Source organism: Lactuca serriola, chromosome 8 (assembly GCF_051521515.1).
Source record: "Lactuca serriola cultivar US96UC23 chromosome 8, Lser_US96UC23_V15, whole genome shotgun sequence".
NCBI classification, from domain to species: Eukaryota; Viridiplantae; Streptophyta; class Magnoliopsida; order Asterales; family Asteraceae; genus Lactuca; species Lactuca serriola.
This window is the reverse complement of record NC_136415.1, coordinates 84363478-84384532: the sequence shown is the minus strand read 5'-3', so window position 1 is coordinate 84384532 and position 21055 is coordinate 84363478.

Below are 21055 nucleotides of genomic sequence, written 5' to 3'. Positions count from 1 at the left end.
AGATAATTGAACTTTTTTTCCAGTTATCTTCACTTCCCTCATTTTCTCTCTTTAAGTTGGACTCGGAGACAAGATGCCTATTAAGGTGATATCCAACAATGAATATATTCTATAAAAATACGACCTCCTGTTGCTAGACTAAGATACTTGATTCTCATTATGGCAAGTCTATATGCTAGTGTTATTAGCTTAAGCCTATTATGATGATGCGTCAGATGCATTTGGAGGAAGAGAAGAAGAATGATCCTAAAGCGATAACTTAAATTCAACTCCATGTTTACAACAACATTTTGCAAGAACTATGATTTGAAGTAAAATATTGTAAGTGCTCTTCTATTCTAAATTAACTAGAATCCACGCTACTATAATATAGACTTTTAAGGACACGTGAACCATACGTACTATTTTATGATATGCAAAAGTGCATGTCCTAAAAAAATGTTAGCTCTCCCAAAATTTGATGGATTTAGAACACGCACTTTTGCATGTCCTAAAATTAGTGTTACACAAACACACACACAGGGCGCCTATCATAAAATGTGTGCTATGTAAGCATATCATTTTATAATTTTTTTAAGAACGCACGCATCACAAAATCACTATAAACAATTAGGTCTTTTATCTCCCACTTACAATAGGGAATATTTGCATTCGATTTTATCATATCAACTATAGAGTTCTTATTCCAATTTCATAGATACCACCTTTTACGGTCATGATAACCTTAATCTAAATAAGGTTTATGAAAACTTACATTCTAATCAGGATTAAATATAAACATAGCATGTCCACTAAAAGGAAGTGTAAGATATTAAAATACTACACATGATATTCAAAATCTAGAAGGAAGTTCAAGACATGAAAAATATTGCAAGAAAGAAGAGCACGAGGTTTATAATAGTAAAAAACGATGATAGTTCTGCTAAACGTGGGTGTCGACTCGTGATTCGTAATCCTAAATTTTGACTTATAACTTGACTCGTAAGAGTCACAACACTAAAAATTATATATCAAATAATGTATAACATATAATCACATACATAATTGATAATTCATTCACCACATATCACTTTTAAAAAATATTGGTAATTTGTTATGTTACATTGTTCCTGACTTCCTGTAACAAACTATATAATTGATAATAATAAAATCATATAAACACATTCATGCACTGATTTACATAATCATAGTTTAGGCATATTACTGATGTATAATCATATAAATATAATCACATACATAATAGTGTAATATAAGAAATGATCACATATAGTTTAGTTTAGTTGTTTAGGTATGTTACTGATCATATATAACTTAGGTGTTTTGGTATATTACTGTTGTACTATGTAACTAGAACTACAAATAAAATAACATTTAGTGTATTATAAAAAATGTCACTAAAGGCTCTCTAGGGAATTAGCAACACAAAAAACAATGCCACTAATAGCGTTGCTATTAAGGTCTTTAGTGGCAATTTCAGGTTGTGTCGCTGCAACCTTATTACGTTTTAGCAGTGTTGCAGAAATCGATCTTGGCGGCCGATTAATCGGTGATTAATCGTTTGACGGCCTTAAACCGATTACGATTAGGGTGCTTGACAGAAATTGGTCAAAGTCGGCCTTGACGGCCTTGGCGGTCTCGGTAGTCATAGACGGGAATTTTTTAAAAAATTCAAAAATTTTTAATTTTCAAATATTACACCAAAATTTTAAATTTTCAAATTTTAAGCTTTCAAATTTTAAAATATTAAACTAAAATTTTCAAAATTTTAAAATTTTAAAATTTCAAATACTTAGTTTTTTAGGGAATATTAATTCTTTAAATAATTTTATTAATAATTAAGGGTCCCCGATTAATCTCTGATTAATCCCCGCCTAGTCCGATTAGTCGCTTATCGTCAGTCGACCGCCGAGCTACCACCGAACGATTTTTATAACGTTGGGTTTTAGTGACATTTTCTATCATGTCACTAAAACACTTATAGGTTTTGGTGTCATTATTTTTGTAACACTATTTAACTGATAAAATAAATATTATTTTCATATTTATAGTGGCACTTTTTAACACAAAAAAATTATATTATTATACTAGGTTCGGTGTTATTTTAATTTTAGATGAAGTATAAAATAGTAACAAGAAAATGAAGATAATAAATGAAAACAAAATATCATTACTTTTAATTTTACTAGTCTAACAACAATCACTCCCTATATCACACTTATAATTAGGTCAATACAACCATACTCTATTACATCAAGCTAGACTTTGTTCTGATTCATTGTGTTACAGTACACACATGTACTCTATGCCAATACTATTCATATACACCCAAGTGTGGTCAACCAACAGAGCCTACATCCGGACCAAGGCACAGCTGAATTTGACAAACATCATGTCATTCAATCTACATTATGCCAATTCATTCCATTTCTTAGGGGGAAACTACAAAAAGAAATAGAATAAAAGAAAGTAAGAATTGTAAGACATAGAATTTTAGCAATAATATCTGAAAAACGGTTTTTCAGCTAAGCATAACAGCTTTCCATTTATAAAAAACCCAAATTTCTAGCAATAATTAAAAAAAAAAACAGAATTTATGTAAAAAAATAGATAGAAAGAAAAATTTACGTGTTCAAAGACACTACGGTTTCTCTCACAACTTGTGCTCTATTTATCCTTGGTTTTTATAAAACGTTTTTTGAAGCATCAACCATTGAACCCATATTCCTTAACTATACATAATACATACTAAGTTAGTTACGGTCTTACAAACTACTAAATGCTTACAGATACATGCTTAGAAATGCTTGAAAAACTTGACAAATGCTTAGAAATGCTTGAAAAAAAATAATAAATTTTACAAAATTCTTGGAAATGCTTGAAAAATGCTAACAAATGTTTACAAATGAACCTAAGAGCTTACAAATGCTTAAGAGAGTGAGTAAGGGTCATCCCTTGTACTTCAAATTCGACCCATATATGCTGGAAACTTGAATATCTTATTGTCCCCCTGCCAAAAAAATAATCAATTTAAGTTCAATCACATCGTATTGATAATTAAATATTGTTAAAATACAAAAAATAGAAGGTCTTTAGATGCAAGAAATAACAATAGTATTTTCATTGATATGTTTATTATAGCATTCAATTTTGTATAATTTTCATGATAATGTTGAGGCCTTAATGAGACGAAATAACAATCAACACAAATCACTAGGGATGCAAACGAGCTAAGCTACCCATGAGCTACTCGGGACCGGCTCATTAAAAGCTCGACTCGAAACCAATTTTAAATGATCTCGAGCTAAGCTTGAGCATAATATTAAGCACTTTTATTAAACGAGCTCGAGCTCGAGCCTATGTCACTAAGCTGGATTAGGCTCACCAGTCTAAACGAGATTACATATAATATAACTTATTATTATTTATGTACATTAACATAAAAAACATTTTGGGAATTAAGAATTTAGGGTATAAGTAAACGAGCTTCTTAACGAGCTCAAACCGAGCTTAAGCTTATTTAGGCGTGCTAGACAAAAAATGATTCGAGCTCGAGCCTGAGCCGAGCTTCTATAAATTTTTACGAGCTTGATCCGAGTTCAATACAAGAAAGCTCAAATCGAGCCGAGCTCGAGCTCAAGACTCATATAACTTAAAGGAGCCCGAGCCGATCTTGGCCAGGATCGGGCTCGAATCGACTCGTTTGCATCCCTAGAAAACACATTTAAAATAGCATGATGATGATTAAAAGGACCTGTACAAGTCATACTATTCATCTTGATATTAAACACATGATGATGATAAAAAGGGCCTACCAAAACCACATTCAAATAGCTTCCATTCCAACCATATCTGGTGTTTCTACTAATAAAATAAGTAATTTGAATTATGTTGAAGGGACTTCCATCTTTTAGTCTAATGTTTAGTTTCATCAAACTCTACATATAAAAGACTGAATGTAATTAGTTGGTTTTTAACCCAAAAAAAATAATCAATAGAAATAATATTTTTATAGGAAATAACATTTTAGTTAACAAGTTAAGTGCTTAACCAAAAGATAACCAATAACAACTAAACAGGTTAACAATTAATCAAAAGAAGTAAATCAAATGCTAAAATAAGATGACCATAAAACTTTTAACAAACCCAGAAGCATAAAAAATAACTAATGCAAATCAAATGCTAAAAGAAGCTTGCCTTTGTTTATTCTAAAATCAACACAACATTCCTTAAATTCAGTAAATAAATTCTTTTAAAGGAGGCGAACTATAACATCCCAAATTCACAACCAAAATTTTCATTATTAATTAGGGAAAATTGCTCATTTTCAAAATACAAACCGAGAAAACCAAAATTGTTAAAGTACATTATTTTAAATAAGAGTACTATAGTAAACATGAAATCTTCATTGTTGCCGATGAATGTGTACAGTCACGACTTCGCCTTTCCACGATCACAAATGATGCCTAAAAACAGTAACAGTTGGGTAAGCACGAATCTTAGTGAGTTTCCCCAAATACCCCATACAATACATCATAAATAAACAACTACTGGTTATCAGCAACCCTGGAGACTACCCGAAGTCTCAATGGGAAAAAAGCACGCCCTGTAGGTTATCAGCATCCTTGTAGACTACCTGAAGTCTCGGTGGGCAAACAAGACGCCTTGTGGGTTATCAACAACATTGGAGATTACCCGATATCTCAGTACACACATCAACACATATCACAACAAATAGACCTAGCTAGTTAGCATATATGTATACTACCATACAGGAAAGTATAGTGAAAAGACTCACTGCCACCTACTAGACTCCTCACAGCGCACTGCTCCACTATCGACAAATCTCCATGGAATGTGTAGCCATAAGTAATCAACGGTGAGATAGCTACCTAAAATGATCCTACTCTAGAGCCACGACCAAAAAAGTAACATGCAAGAAATCCTAGATCACGAGTTCTTAGGCTATCCTACATGACTACATACGGCCTCGAGGCTTTCCACTAGAAAATAACAAGCTTAGTGCTACTCGAACCAACATACCACTACAACTGCATCCTAACACATAAGGATATGAACATCTAGCAGATCAATAACTAGCCTACTGGTACTCTAACCATCATACTACTATTGCTTCATCCTAACACATAAGGATATGACTATCTAACAACACAATAACCAACCTACTTGTACTTTAACCAGCATACCACTACCATTGTGTCCTAACACATAAGGATATTAATATATCTAACAGCTCAATAACCAGCCTACTGGTACTCTAACCTACATAGCACTGCTGCTGCATCCTAACACATAAGGATCTGAATATATCTAAGAACTCAATAACCAGATTACTGGTACTCTAACCAGCATACCACTACTGCTGCATCCTAGCACACAAAGATATGAAATATCTAACATCTCAATAATCAGCCTACTGGTACTCTAACCTACATACCATTAATGTTGCATCCTAACACATAAGGATATGGATATATCTAACAATCAACTATAGCACAACAACATCCTATACGCAAGGATACATATCCCAAACTAGTGGGTTGGCATTAGTTCCTTCGACCCATAGGTACAATGAGGAAAACTCACATGAAGAAGGGAATGTATAAACACTTCAACTCACTCCTAACATGGTAGAATCTTAATCAACAACCCAAATCCTTCAAGTTTGACTCAAAGTCAAACTAATCAAAAAGTCAACGATCAACAAAAGTCAACATTCAACAACTCCTCATGATGTGACCATCTATGGCTTAAGTCGTGAGCCACTACATGACAAAATAATTGGGTCTTATAATCCTCACGACATGACAGACATATCCTTACGTCATGAGATCAATTTGAATGCCATTTTAATCCATGAACTTCTTAATCCATTAAGCCAGTAATTCATCTTTTCCTGGAGGCTTCCTAACACCCCAATGATCATAAAATTGATGCTTTAAGATCTTGTATGTCCAATACAAGATTTAAGCTCAATCTAGGGCATTCATGAAGAAAAAGGAGATCAAATCCCAAGCATAAACTCAAACATCATCCAAATTTCACATCCATAACTATAATCACAAAGGGACCCTAAGGACCCATAAAGTTGTTAACTTTATGGAGTACCAAAACTATAACTCTTATAGCCATAAATAAACATGCATAAAACCTTAGATCTAGCAACAAGGAAACAAAAAGCTTGAATATTGCTTACTCACAGTGGTCCAAAGGTGTTGCTAGAGGTTGTAAATGGAACTTCCAAGCTGAATCTATGCTTCAATGGTGATCTCTTCTTCTTCTTCAAACCACCAAAACTCCACCAAAAACTCAAGAATTACAATAAGAGGCTAGGGTTAGGGTTTTACTGAGCTTAGGAATTAAGGAGGTTGTTTTGGAACCATAAAATGAAGTTTATGGGGTTTAAATATGAAGGAAACCCTAAAAGGTCATAGGCTTGGGATGCAACATACTCATGTCGTGAGCTCTTATTGCTCATGTCGTGAGCTCAGTTTAAATTAGCATTTCCATTTTATCATTTCTCACGTCGTGATCACATATGTCTCACGTCATGACACCTGGATTTACCAAAAAACCATGTCTTTGTCTCCTTGAATTCCAAAACCAGTATGTCCTGGAAACTAGGAGTTACAACTCTCCCTCACTTCAATTAGATTTCGTCCTCGAAATCACTTCTCTCTTTCATTTAATAAGTCACCCATTTGTTTAAAAATTTTACTATAATACTCTCGTTTTGCATCCCACGAGTGTTCATCCAAATCCTTCAAACTAGGGCTCTGATACCAACTTGTAACATCCTAAATTCACAACAAAAATGTTCATTTTTAATTAGGGAAAAACTGCTCATTTTCAGAATATAAGACGAGAAACATTATTTAAAATCAGAGTATTATAGTAAACGTGTAATCTTCATTGCTACTGATGAATGTATATAGTCACGTCTTCGTCTTTTCGCAATCATAGATGATGCCTGAAAACAATAACAGTTGGGTAAGCACAAAACTTAGTGAGTTTCCCCAAATACCACATATAACACATCACAAATAAACAACTATGGTTTATCAGAAACCTTGGAGACTACTCGGAGTCTCAGTGAGAAAACAGCACGCCCTATGGGTTATCAGCAACCCTAGAGATTACCCGAAGTCTCAGTGGGAAAACAGAACGCCTTGTGCATTATCAACAACCCAAGAGACTACCTGAAGTCTCAGTACACACAACAATACATATCACAACAAATAGACCCAGCTGGTCAGCACACACACACACACACAGATATATATATATATATATATATATATATATATATATATATATATATATATATAAAATACCACATAGGCAAATATATTGAGAAGACTTACTACCGCCTACTAGACTCCTCGCGGCATACTACTCCGCTACCGACAAATCTCCATGGAATGTGTAGCTATAGGTAAGAAGCGGTGAGATAACCACCCAATCAGATGATCTCACTCTAGAGCCACAACCAAACAAGGATCAAGTAAGAAATCCTAAATCATGAGTTCTCAGGCTATCCTACATGACTACATACGACCCTGAGGAATTCCACTAGACAATAACAAGCCTACTGCTACTCGAACTAGCATGCCACTGTGTATCCTAACACATAAGGATATGAATATCTAATAGCTCAATAACCAACCTACTGGTACTCTAACCGACATACTACTACTGTTGCATCCTAACACATAAGGATATAAATATCTAATAGCTCAATAACCAGCCTACTACTACTCTAGCCAGCATACCACTATTGTTGCATCTAAACACATAAGGATATGAATATATCTAACAACTCAATAACCAGCTTACTGGTAATCTAACTAGCATACCACTACTACTGCATACTTACACATAAGGATATGAATATATCGAATAGCTCAATAACCAACCTACTGGTACTCTAGCCAGCATACCACTACTGTTGCATCTGAACACATAAGGATATGAATATATCTAACAACTCAATAACCAACCTACCGGTACTCTAACTAGCATACCACTACTAATGCATCCTTACACATAAGGATATGAATATATCAAATAGCTCAATAACCAGCCTACTGGTACTCTAACCAGCATACCATTACTGTTGCATCCTAACACATAAGGATATGAATGTATCTAACAGCTCAATAACCATCCTATTGGTACTCTAACTAGCATACCACTACTGTCACATCCTAACATATAAGTATATGAATATATCGAATAGAACACTACAACACAACAACATCCTATACATAAGGATACATATCCCAAACTAGTAGGCCAACATTGATGCCTTCGACCTATAGGTACAATGAGGAAAATTCACATAAATCGAAGAACCTAGAAACACTATGACTCATTCCTATTTTTGCACTGCTCGCTCCTATGAACCTTCTAACAACAAAGAGTAAATTACACGAATGGTCCCTATGGTTTAGGGTAATTTGCGCGTTTGGTCCCTAACTTATTTTTTTAACTCGGAAGGTCCCTACTGTTTGTTTTTGTTACGCGCTTGGTCCCTGTTTTACCTAAAAACCCTATTTTCCCTTGATTTTTTAATTTATTTAAATAAACACACTACCAACCTCATCCCCTCACCTTACCTTACCTACCCCACCATTTTTCTCTATTTAAATAGTAGTATTTTTAGGTAAGATAGGGACCAAGAGCGTAACAAAAGCAAACAGTAGGGACCAATGGTGTAACAAAAACAAATAATAGGGACTTTTCGAGTTAAAAAAATAAGTTAGGGACCAAACACGCAAATTACCCCAAACAATAGGGACCATTCGTGTAATTTACTCAACAACAAAACATGGTAGAGTCTTAATCAATAGCCAAATCCTTCAAGTTTGACTCAAAGTGAAACTAGTAAAAAATTCAATGGTTCACGAAAGTCAATGGTCAATAGCCCTTCATGACGTGACCATCTATGGCTCACTCCGTGAGCCACTACAACATAAAATAGTCGAGTCTCATAATCCTCACGACGTAATAGACATATCCTCACGTCGTGAGATCAGTCTAAATGCCATTTTAAACCATAAACTTCTTAATCGATTAAGCCACTAATTTATCTTTTTTCCAGGAGACTTCCTAAGACCTCAAAGATCATACAAATCGATGCTTTAAGGTCTTGTATGTCCAATACAAGACTTGAGATCAAACTAGGGGATTAATGAAGAAAAAGAAGATCAAATCTCAATTATAAACTCAAACATCATCCCAACTTCACATCCATAACATATAATCACCAAGGGACCCTAAGGACCCATAAAGTTGCTAACTTTATGGAGTCCTAACACTCTAACTATTATAGCCATGGATAAACATGTATAAAATCTTAGATCAAGTAACATGGAAACAAAAAGCTTGAACCTTGGTTACTCACAATGGTCCAAAAGTGTTGCTAGAGGTTGCAAATGGAACTTTTAAGATAAATCCATGCTTCAGTGGTGATCTCTTTTTCTTTAAACCACCAAAACTCCACTAAAAACTCAAGAATCACAAGGAAAGCTAGGGTTAGGGTTTTATTGGGTATGAAATGAAGGAGGCTATTTTGGAACGTTAAAGTGAAGTTTATGTGATTTAAATATGAAGGAAACCCTAAAAGCTCATGGGCTTGGGCTGCAGTGCAACTCATGTCGTGAGCTCCTATTGCTCATGTCGTGAGCTCAGTTTAAATTAGCATTTCCATTTTATCATTTCTCACATTGTGAGCACATATATATCACGTTGTGACACTTGGTTTTACCCAAAAATTGTGCCTTTGTCTCCTTGAAGTCCAAAATCGATATGTCCTGGAAGCTAGGTGTTACAAGAACTAACTTTAGCAAATGAAGAAAGTTGGTATTGTTGGATTAGTGTCTAAGTCCATAACTATTTTGGTATGTACTTGACCCGATTATGATCATGGTCCTTTTGGGTTGCCTTTACCATAGCAATATGTAGGATGAATTAAGGAGAGAAAGGTTTAATTATGATTTATTAACATATTATGAGAATAATATAGTAAAGGAGAAATCATATTGTTTAATTAATATTAGTCAAGAATTAATAAAGAATTAATTTTGTGGCTAAAAGAGATTAATTAAACTTAGGGGAATGATATTGTAATTATAAGATAGTTACAAAGTTGGGCTTAGGATCCATTAGATGGCAATGGAAGAATTATATATGGAGATCCATAAAGAAATCATCCAAGGGCCTTCTGGAATGGTCCATTGGACTGCTTAAGGCCTAAGCAGTCAGATTAGGGTTTCCTAGTTGAAAACCTTAATAGCCTACATATATAAAGGACCCTTATGGCCGCAAAAACGAGGTGAACACTTGGATTAGAGTTTCCAACTGTTTTTGGTGCCTCCCCTCTCTTCTCTTCTTCATCCAATTGCTTAGTGGTGTTTGTGACTCCATTAGAGGTGCAACACTTGAGGCACTAAGCTTTCTGAAGCTAAGGATTGATTGTTATTGCTATATAACAATCAAAGGTCAGATCTAAACCCTATTTTATGTTAATATGATTAATGGTATGCTAGATCTAAGGTTTATAGCTTTGGATATTCAATTGCATGTTCATTAGACAAACTGGATCCAAAAGCTATTACGGTTTGCATGTATACCATAGGATTGATGTATTGCTCAAAACCCTCACCGACTCACTAGTTGGTATCAAAGGCATTCTAGAGGAGCAGAAGCGTCTGAGGTCCGACGCACCCTAGCACCAATTTTGAGTTTACAATGCGACGACAAACTTCGAAGGTGATGGAAACTTGTGAGGGCGACGACATACCAAAGTGTTTGTAAGATGAAAGAATTCTTACTTGATTCGAAGATGTGTGGGTAGGACGTGATGACAAACAGGATCAAGTGCAACGATGACGAGGTTGCACAGACTGATGATGCAGATAGAGATAATGGATTTAGAGCATGTGTAGGACTTGGCAGCATAGACGTAATAGAAGGGTAAAGGTGAACTAAAATTGGTATTTTTTTGTCTCTTTAATCTCTTATATCTATGCAGAAATCAAGGAAATTTTTTATATGAGAGAATCAAAACTAAGCTATTAGTGTCATAAGATATAAAGTGTCACTGTATCTTAAAACTTATAGTGGCACAAAAGCAAAGTGACATTAAAAATGAGTTATAGTGGCACAAAAACAAAATGTCACTAAAACTTTGAGTCGATAAATGTAATTTTATTTGTATTGTAATATAGTTTGAATCTTTGAAAAGTACAAAAGTGAAGAAAATTAATACCAAGTATGCAAGTATTCAGTCGGTTCATCTTAATACCGAAGACAGAAAGAATTAAAGGAAGAAGTAAACAAGAAGAAATTACAGAAAGAAGGGAAGAAGAAAAAGAAGAAGAATAAGAAGAAGAAGCCTTGAGTCAGGAATAAAGACAGAAGTGAAGAAGAAGAAGTAATTAACCAAAAGGAGAGAATGCTTTTTACTTTTTAGGAAGTGATAAAGCAAATATCTCATATCCTTAACCATAACATATATTCCGACTCCAAAGAGTAAAGTTAATGACCATTGGATAACCAATTTATCCACTAGATAATCAAAGTGACCATAGGTTTCAAGTTTCGACCGAGTCACAGGTCGATTCATAAATCAACTCGAGTCGGTACAAGCTAGTCTTTGAATCACATTTTTTTACGAATCAGACACAAACCGAGTCCTTGTACGAGTCTCATAGTTTTAGGTATCAAATGTCTCAACTCGTAAGAATCGACTTGTGACTCTTACGAGCTTGACAACTATGCCGCTAACTAGACCCATGACATTAGTTACGAGGAAATGTCCTTGCAATTTTGTTTTCAAAAGGAGATAAGTCCATAAGATAACAAAAATATGCTTCATTGGTTTTATCGTTTGAAAAAGTAGAGTACTTCACATTTAGTATTTGTTTAAATAGTTAACTTGACGATGCACAGACATTTATGAAATGCCCATAAAATGTCTTTTCGTCCTAACGTACATACAAATATGTTATATGTTGTTAGTGATTTTGTATCATCAATGTGTGTTTAAGTGTAATGGATTGACTTGTTGACCAAAATTCAATCTTGATGAATATTAAACAAGTAAGGAAATTGCGGAGTGCACACTTGTTTAAATTTATTCAAGATTCAAAGTAGACTATTATTTAGGGGCGAAGCCCCTAAACAAACGGGGGTCCGGGGGCAGCGCCCCTGGGAACGGGGTCCATGGGGCGGCAACCCCTAACAGGGTCCAAGGGGTAGAGCCCTTGGCTGGGGTCGATCATCTAACCAAAGTGTTAGCAAGAGATCTTGTGCACAAGGCGGCTGTAGGGATGGGTTTAAAGTCCACTTAAATCTTTTATATTAAGATACCTAATTCCCATCTAATATAATATTAGATGCTGAATTCAATTTGGAAAACTTGATATTTAAAAATTGGAACACACTATTATCATCATCCCAAGGTATGTGTTCAGTATTGCAAGTTAAGGAGGTTGAATTTATATTCTTAATATTTCTTTTAAAAAATTGCATTTGCAGGTGCAAGAATAAAAGGACTACCTATATAAGCATGAAGCTTACCTGCTTCAAGAAGTTATGACTTGGCTTTGATATGCTTATTGAAGGATAGGACACAAGCTAGTAAAATATAGTTTCAAGTTAGAACTTATGAAAATATAAATTGTTGTGTGTATTATCTTCATGTATTCACTATGAATAGAAAGGGTTCAATCATTAGTGACACCCTGATATTCGAATATTTGGAATGAATAATATACTAATGTGAAATTCAATTGTCATGACATTTCATTTATACATCAGTTTGTTGTTATGTTTTGTTTTAAGTTAATCAAGATTACACTTAAATAAGGGAGGTTTGTTGGTGATTTTGTATCATCAATGTGTATTTAAGTGTAATGGATTGACTTATTAACCAAAATTCAGTCTTGATGAATATTAAACAAGTAAGAAAGGTGTGAAGTGCACACTTGTTTAAATTTATTCAAGATTCAAAGTAGACTGTTTAGGGGTGAAGCCCCTAAACGAACCGGGGTCCGGGGGCAATGCCCATGGGAGCGGGGTCTAAGGGGCGGCAGCCCCTAGCGGGGTTTTTGACTTTAGTTTGACCTATATTAAAAATCCGTTTTGGTGACTGTTATTGGTTTTGACAGTTGGAGTCGTTTTTGAACAAAGAAAACTGTCTTGATAGTTTTCAGACAAATGAACTACTTAATCTTTTTGGTCATCATTTTTTCTGGGTACAACTACAATCACGAAATTCATAACAACCATATTTTCTGTTTTTGCTCTCAATTCTGAGTCTTATCTTATTAAAGATTGAAAGTACTACCCAAATACTTTAATCTGAAAGTTAAATCACAATTCTCAGAATTTTCAATCCTTTTCTATACCCCAATCTCTTACATATGTTAATTCCACCAAGTCGGTATATTGTAATTACAACCTGATCACAATACAATTAAGTACTTTTATACCTAATTTTATTATACAGTATACCTACAACATATCTTTAAATTTTATTATAGCGGGTTCAATAAAAATAAATAGAAATTAAGAAAATAATCTTGAATTTTAAAATTAATAACCACATTGTAACATCCGTTTTCAAATTTGTCAAATTGTATTTTTGAGGATTTCTAAGTATGAAAGTATGTTAATATTAGTTGATTGATGACTTGATGTTTAATTTTCTGTAAACTTCGTTATTGTTGCTTTTAACTTTTAAGTGTTTTTTTTTCTTTTTTTTCAATTTGAAATTGCATTGCTATTAAGTGAATGATATGGTTTAATGTTCAATTAGGGTTAATTTTGGGGTATAAAATTTTACATGCGTTTGTGAATTTTTGTTATGGAATAACGACATATTCGACAACTACTATATGGTTGTTAAAACAAAAAAATTGTTCATTTACAATAAATCAGCAATGGATTAGCGACAGATTAACGACGGATCTAGAGGTTCCCTGAGTAATCTGTGGCATCTCTAATCCGTGACAATTAGCAACAAAGTGTTTTTTTGACTGACAATTCTGTCGCAGCATGCAACAGAACTTTCCATCGCTGATACCTCAGTTTATAGTAGGGAGAACGACACATGATGAACCATTTATTTTAGGGCATCTCTATAGTGATCGTGAAATATTGCTGAAATTCCTTTTTCTTAGGCGTATGTATGTGAGAGTGAGACAGATTCCCTCGCCCTTTTAACCAAAAATTAAAGCACAGTCCATTATCTTTCTTGGTGAGATGGTGTTACTCTCCTTTTAGCACATACTTTTCTCTTTCTTCAACCACACACTCAAAGCACAAGCTACATCATTAGTATATTTGGCTATGCGAATTTTACATTTGCTGACTTGTCACCTCTTTTACCTATGTGTCTGCACTATCAGTCACATTTATCTTGCCATGCACACACTTCGCTCCTAATTCCACACTCTCACTCGTGTGTTAACTTCGCCGGAATGAGTTCAATGCCTTTTCCTAGTCAATAAATATGGAGATGATGTTTGTGATCATTCATATTTACTCCAAACACAACACTTTTCTAAATCGGCTCAAGCAACAAGTTTTCATAAACATTTCTGTGCTTCTTTCACAAAATCTAGAATCTAGGTTGAAAAATGTCTCTAGCTTCCAAGAAAATCACAGGCTGGTTGTTAAGGAATGATTCAGATGGAAAGAATGATGGTGATGAGAGAAACTACTACGCACCGGCATCATGTTTAGATGGTGATGATGACGATGGAGATTATGACTATGCTCCAGCAGCATCACTAGAAGGCGACGATGATGATGATGATGATTATGACTATGCTCCAGCAGCATCACTTGAAGGCGATGATGATGATGATGATTATGACTATGCTCCAGCAGCCTAAATTAGTCTGAATAGCAAATTAATTTTGTTACATAACGGTGAAATGAATCGATGAGGAACTTGACCAGATATCGACAAGGTGGGGAAAAAGAAAAACCTAATTTTGTCATTTTATTTTTGTTTTTATTGGGTCATTTTGGGAGGTGCTTCTGCTTAGTGCTAACTAACCCTTTGAAGGGATGTAAATGTAGGTTTCATGTTTGTAATTCTTGTCCGTATAACATCCCTTCGCTAACTTTAGATGTAGCCGTTATGAAATTTATTACTTTGGCTACTACTAGTTTCTTTTTCAATGGTAAACAAGCCACCAATTTTATATTATGGAGCACACAAGAAATAGGAAACTCCTAGACTATATATTATTAATTTCACACCATGAATTAGGTCACAATCACTAATTTCGTACATATGATCATGCACTTAACTGCATCTCATCTATTAGTGCGAAAGCTATATGGACAAATTAAGGCACGAAAATATATGCACAAAACACCACAATCATCCCGGTAAACACGTTAAACTAAGAATCTCATGAATCCAACCTAAATATGGCTATAAAATCACCATGGTTATTCACTTGATTTCCAGAGGGAAGACGTACATTAGTTATAACACCACAAGGATATGCAGCAATCACTCAATCAAAAACACAGTTAATCTCTTTGCTTTGCACCTTGAAATTACCAAAAATGCTTTAGTCTTCTTCTTGGTCGATTTATAGAAAAAGAAACCCTAAATGGGTCTAAGCTTCCCTTAAAGGTTTAAAAAGCCTCAACTAATTATTTTATTTTTTTGGAACCACAATTTTCTTAAGAACAAAAACCTGGCAGGACCATAAATAGACAAATAAGATTTTGATCTCTTAAACCTACAAAGGATTCTACCCCTATACATGTATTGTTGACTTTCTCTAAACCTACATGGTTTCAGTCGACTTTTTCATCTTGTTCCCAAGTTTTAATAACTAAAAGAAAATAAGGGAAACGAAAATATGGAAAGAAAATAAGGGAGGGAAAAGAACTGAAATTGAATGTTAGTCATGTTTCCGAGTTAGCAAGAAAGGAAAAAAGATTAGGAAACAAACAAGCTTTGATAAGCCCTCCAATATGGGAAGATGATTAGGAGAGAAGATCATCTATTATCTTCTAGTCTCTTCTCTCCCATTCCTTCCAAAAAATAATCTTAGGAAAAGATAATTTATCTTTTTTTATTTTCAATTTTCTTCACTTTCCTTTCTTCTCTCCTTAAGTTGGATTCGGAAACAAGGTGTCTATTAGGTGATATTCAACAATGGATCCTATGAACATACGACCTCTTGTTGCTAGTCCAAGATACTCGTTTCTAATTATGGCAAGTCAAGATGCAAGTGTCATTAGCTCAAGCCTATTATGCTGATGTACTTGATGCATTTGGAGGAAGAGAAGAAGAGAGATCGTAAAGGCCTAGCCAAAATTCAACTCCATGTTCACAACAACATTCTACGAGAGCTAGGTTCTAAAGGAAAAGATTGCAACTGCTCATTTGGTCCAACCTGGAATCCCTATGCATGAATAAAGAATCTTAATTATTTGGAAAATGCATTTACGGTAAAAGTTGTTTTCCATACAAGCTATAAGACTGAAGAAGCCTTCTTAACTATATTTTCGATTTAAAGAAAATTGTTCCGGACTGAGTAGCAAAGGAAATCAAGTACGATAGGTAACAGAGGAGGCAAGTGCCCCCAATGATATGATTTTTTATACATACAACTTATATCCTAATTATTTACGATTATATATATATATATATATATATATATATATATATATATATATATATGTGTGTGTGTGTGTGTGTGTGTGTGTGTGTGTGTGAGCATTTATGGCTCACGCCGTGAGCCACTACACGGTAAAATAGTTGGGTCTCATAATCCTCATGACGTAACGGACATATCCTCACATCGTGAGATTAGTCTGAATACCATTTTGATCCATAAACTTATTAATCGATATGCCACTAATTTATCTTTTTTTTTTTCAGGAGGCTTCTTAACACCACAAAGATCATACACATCGATGCTTTAAGGTCTTGTTTGTCGAGTACAAGACTTGAGCTCAAACTAGGGGATTCATGAAGAAAAAGGAGATCAATTCTCAAGTATAAACTCAAACATCATCCAAACTTCACATCCATAACATATAATCACTAAGGGACCCTAAGGACCCATAAAGTTGCTAACTTTATGGAGTCCCAACACTAAAAACTATTATACCCATGGATAAACGTGCATAAAATCTTAGATCAAGTAACAAGGAAACAAAATGCATGAATCTTGGTTACTCACACTGGTCCAAAAGTGTTGCTAGAGGTTGCAAATGGAACTTTTAAGATGAATCCACGCTTCAGTGGTGATCTCTTCTACTTTAAACCGCCAAAACTCCACAAAAAACTCAAGAATCACAAGGAAAGCTAGGGTTAGGGTTTTATTGAGTATGAAACGAAGGAAGTTGTTTTGGAACCTTAAAATGAAGTTTATGAGATTTAAATATGAAGGATACCCTAAAAGATCATGGGCTTGGGCTGCAACGCAACTCACGTTGTGAGCTCCTATTGCTCATGTCGTGAGCTCAATTTAAATTAGCATTTCCGTTTTATCACTTCTCACATTGTGAGCATATATATATATATATATATATATATATATATATATATATATATATATATATAATGTTGTGACACTTGGTTTCACCCAAAAACCATGTTTTTGATTCCTTGAAGTCCAAAACCGATTCGTCCTGGAAACTGGGTGTTACAAGAACTAGCTTTAGCAAATGACGAAAGTTGGTATCAGATGCATTCTAGAGGAGTAGAGTGTTCGAGGTCCGACGCATCCTAGCATCGACTTCGAGTTTACAATGCGACGACGAGCTTCGAAGGTGATGGAAACTTGTGAAGGCGACGACATACCAGAGTGTTTGTAAGATGAAAGATTTCATACTTGATCCGAAGATGTGTGGGTAGGACGCGACGACAAGCAGGATCAAGGGCAACGACGACGAGTACGATTAAATACTTTTATGAAATGATTACACTGAGCTAGACATTTATGAAATGCCTATAAAATGTCTTTTCGTCCTAACGTACATACAAATATGTTATATGTTAATTCCACCAAGTCGGTATATTGTAATTACAACCTGACCACGGTACGATTAAATACTTTTATACCTAATTTTATTATACAATATATCTATTTTAGCATATCTTTAAATTTTAGACAAAACTTCAAAAATAGTCCCTGTGGTTTCACAAAATCTGAAGTTTGGTCCCTAATTTACAAAAAGTAACGGATCATCCCTGTGGTTTCAAAACTTTTAACATTTAGTCCTTCCGGCTCACTCCGTTAGCCGTTCCACCGTTATCTCGTTTTTGAATGTTATATTGTAGGGGAAATTTCGTCATTTCAGTTGTAATCTTCTCTCTTTAATATGAAATGATTACCTATTGTTTGCACTCAACTCCACCACCCGTCCCTCTCCCAAGAACATAATCGGTTACATTTGTAATCATCGGAATCATTCTCATCGTAGAAGCAAGAACAAAAATTGGGATTTAGGGTTTAAGCTGAAGGAATTCAAATGGTGCTATCAATATGGTGTTTTCGAGACAAATTTGCAACCGTGCAGGACTTTGGAAAAAGATATGGTATGATACTACAACAAAACTTGTTTTTTCTTGGTCGATTGTGTTCAATTAGAGAAATCATCGACTTTACCCTTTTTTGTTTAAAGAAGGATATGGCAATTATTTCATGTTGAAGATACACTATAGTGGTGTCTTCACCAAAGCACCTGGAAGGAAATACGTTGATGGTGTTGTAGCATATGTAGATGATGTTGACACTAATTTTTTTTTCAGTTCATGAGCTTGATGACATGGTCCTAGAACTAGGGTACAAAACTGAGCAAACCCTTTACTACCAGTTTTGTATCCCTCAATACCCTTTAGAATATAGCTTAATTCATTTAGCTAATGACCAAGATGTACTTAAAATGGTATCATATGTCCCTAAACACAGACTTATAAGGGTGTATATTGAAAATGGTCAGACAAGGGTAGCTAGTTATTACAAGTCTCCTTTTAAAGATGATATTGAAGAGTTGGAGCCTGATAGTGTGTCACCTAAAATGAATCTAAAGAAACCTTGTAGGAGAGAAGTAGGATCATGTAGTAGAAAGCTTGATTTAAACAAGTCTATGAACCTTGATTATGAGCAGTCACAAGTAATAGATGTTGATGAAGGGCATGATTACTCAAAGAGTATTCTGCCATTTACAAGGTCACAAGCTAGCAAACAAAGTCATGTCATTCAAGAAGAAGTGGTCAATCATGAAATTAAAACTCAAGAATATGTGATCACTAGTGAAGTTGAAACTGAAGAACCAGTGGGAACTTACCATGTAGAGGAACCAAGTTGCCAAGTTGATGATGGTGCTAATACTGCAACAGTTGATGACTTTGAACCATTTGTAGAGGATTATTCACTTTATTCTGATTATGATGTTGGGTTTAATGTTCAAGCTTCATGTGAACAACAACCAGAAGTGGATTATCTAAAGGTTATGGTGAGTGATGATAGTGGAGAGGCTTTCTATTCTGAGAGCGGACATGGTTCTGAGGGTAGTGAAGATGATTTTGATGACAGTGAATACAATGTGGATGAGTCTAACATACAATTTGATGTAGATGTAGACATGAGTGAATTCCATAATGTTGTTGTTGTAAATGAACATGGAATCTTAAACAATCATCAAAATATGAAGGGAATGACATGGTTGATAATGAGTTGGAGGTTATTGTGACTGATGATTCTCAATTTGTGGGATTTCATGAAGATGATAGGAAGAGACTGCTAAAAGAGTTGAGTAAGTCAAATAGATCCTCACATGGAGATGTTCATGTAAAACCATTTCAGATTGGCCAGGTCTTCAAAACCAAGCATGATGTTAAAAACTACATGAACTCATATGTTGTAGAAACAAGGAGGTCTTTATACCTAGAAAAAAATGACAAAATCAGGATTAGGGTGAAATGTAAAGGTGTTGTAAGTAAGCCATCTAAAGAAGTTGATGGTGGTGGGCCCTCAACTAGAAGTAGAGCAAAGTGCAAGGGTAAAGATGTAATTTCCAATAAAGGTACATGTCCATGGGCAGTCCAAATATCGAGGGCTAATGAAAATCAGGATTGGTTGGTGAAAACAGTACAAGATGAGCATAAATGTTTGCAAACAAGGGCGGTTAAAGCTTGCACTTCCAGATACGTAGCAAACTTAATTATTCAACAAATCTAGAGTAACCCTAGAATTCCAGTGAAAGCTTTACACGAAGAGTTGTGCAAGAAACTAAAGAGTTAGGAATGTCATTGCAAAAGGTTGCTAGGGCAAAGATAATGGCTGAACGTATCATTAGTGGGGACTACCAAGTACATTATGGATTTTTGAGGGATTATGTGTTGGAGCTACTAAACACTAATCCTGGTACAATAGTTCGGATTGATGTGTATCCAGAAACCTCCCTGTCTATTACCACAAGAACTTTTAGAAGAATATATGTCTGTCTGGGTGCATTGAAGTTGGGATTCAAATTTGGGTTAAGAGATTTTCTAGGCGTGGATGGTACTTTCATAAAGGGCCCTTACCCTAGGCAAGTGTTAACTGATGTAGGGTTGCACTCAAACAATAGCATATACCTTGTAGCCTATGCAGTGGTAGAGACAGAATCAACAAGTAGTTGGACCTGGTTCTTGGAACTGTTAGGAGAAGATTTAGATCTGGGAGCAAATTCAAACTTTACATTCATTTCTGATAGACAAAAGGTATGTATCACCTAACTTTTTTTCTTAGTACTATTGCTAGATACATTTGGGTAACTAATGTTGCATACATTGACTTTTGTTTAGGGAATAATACCAGCAATTGAGAAGGTATTCCCCAATGCAGAACATAGGTTCTGTTTGAGGCATATCCTGGAAAATATGAAGAAATAGTGGAAAGGAAAATACTTAAGTGACCAGCTTTGGGAGTGTGGTAGAGCAACAACAGTCAATAACTTTGAGTTAAAGAAGATCAATGAAGAGGCTCATGCTTGGGTGTGT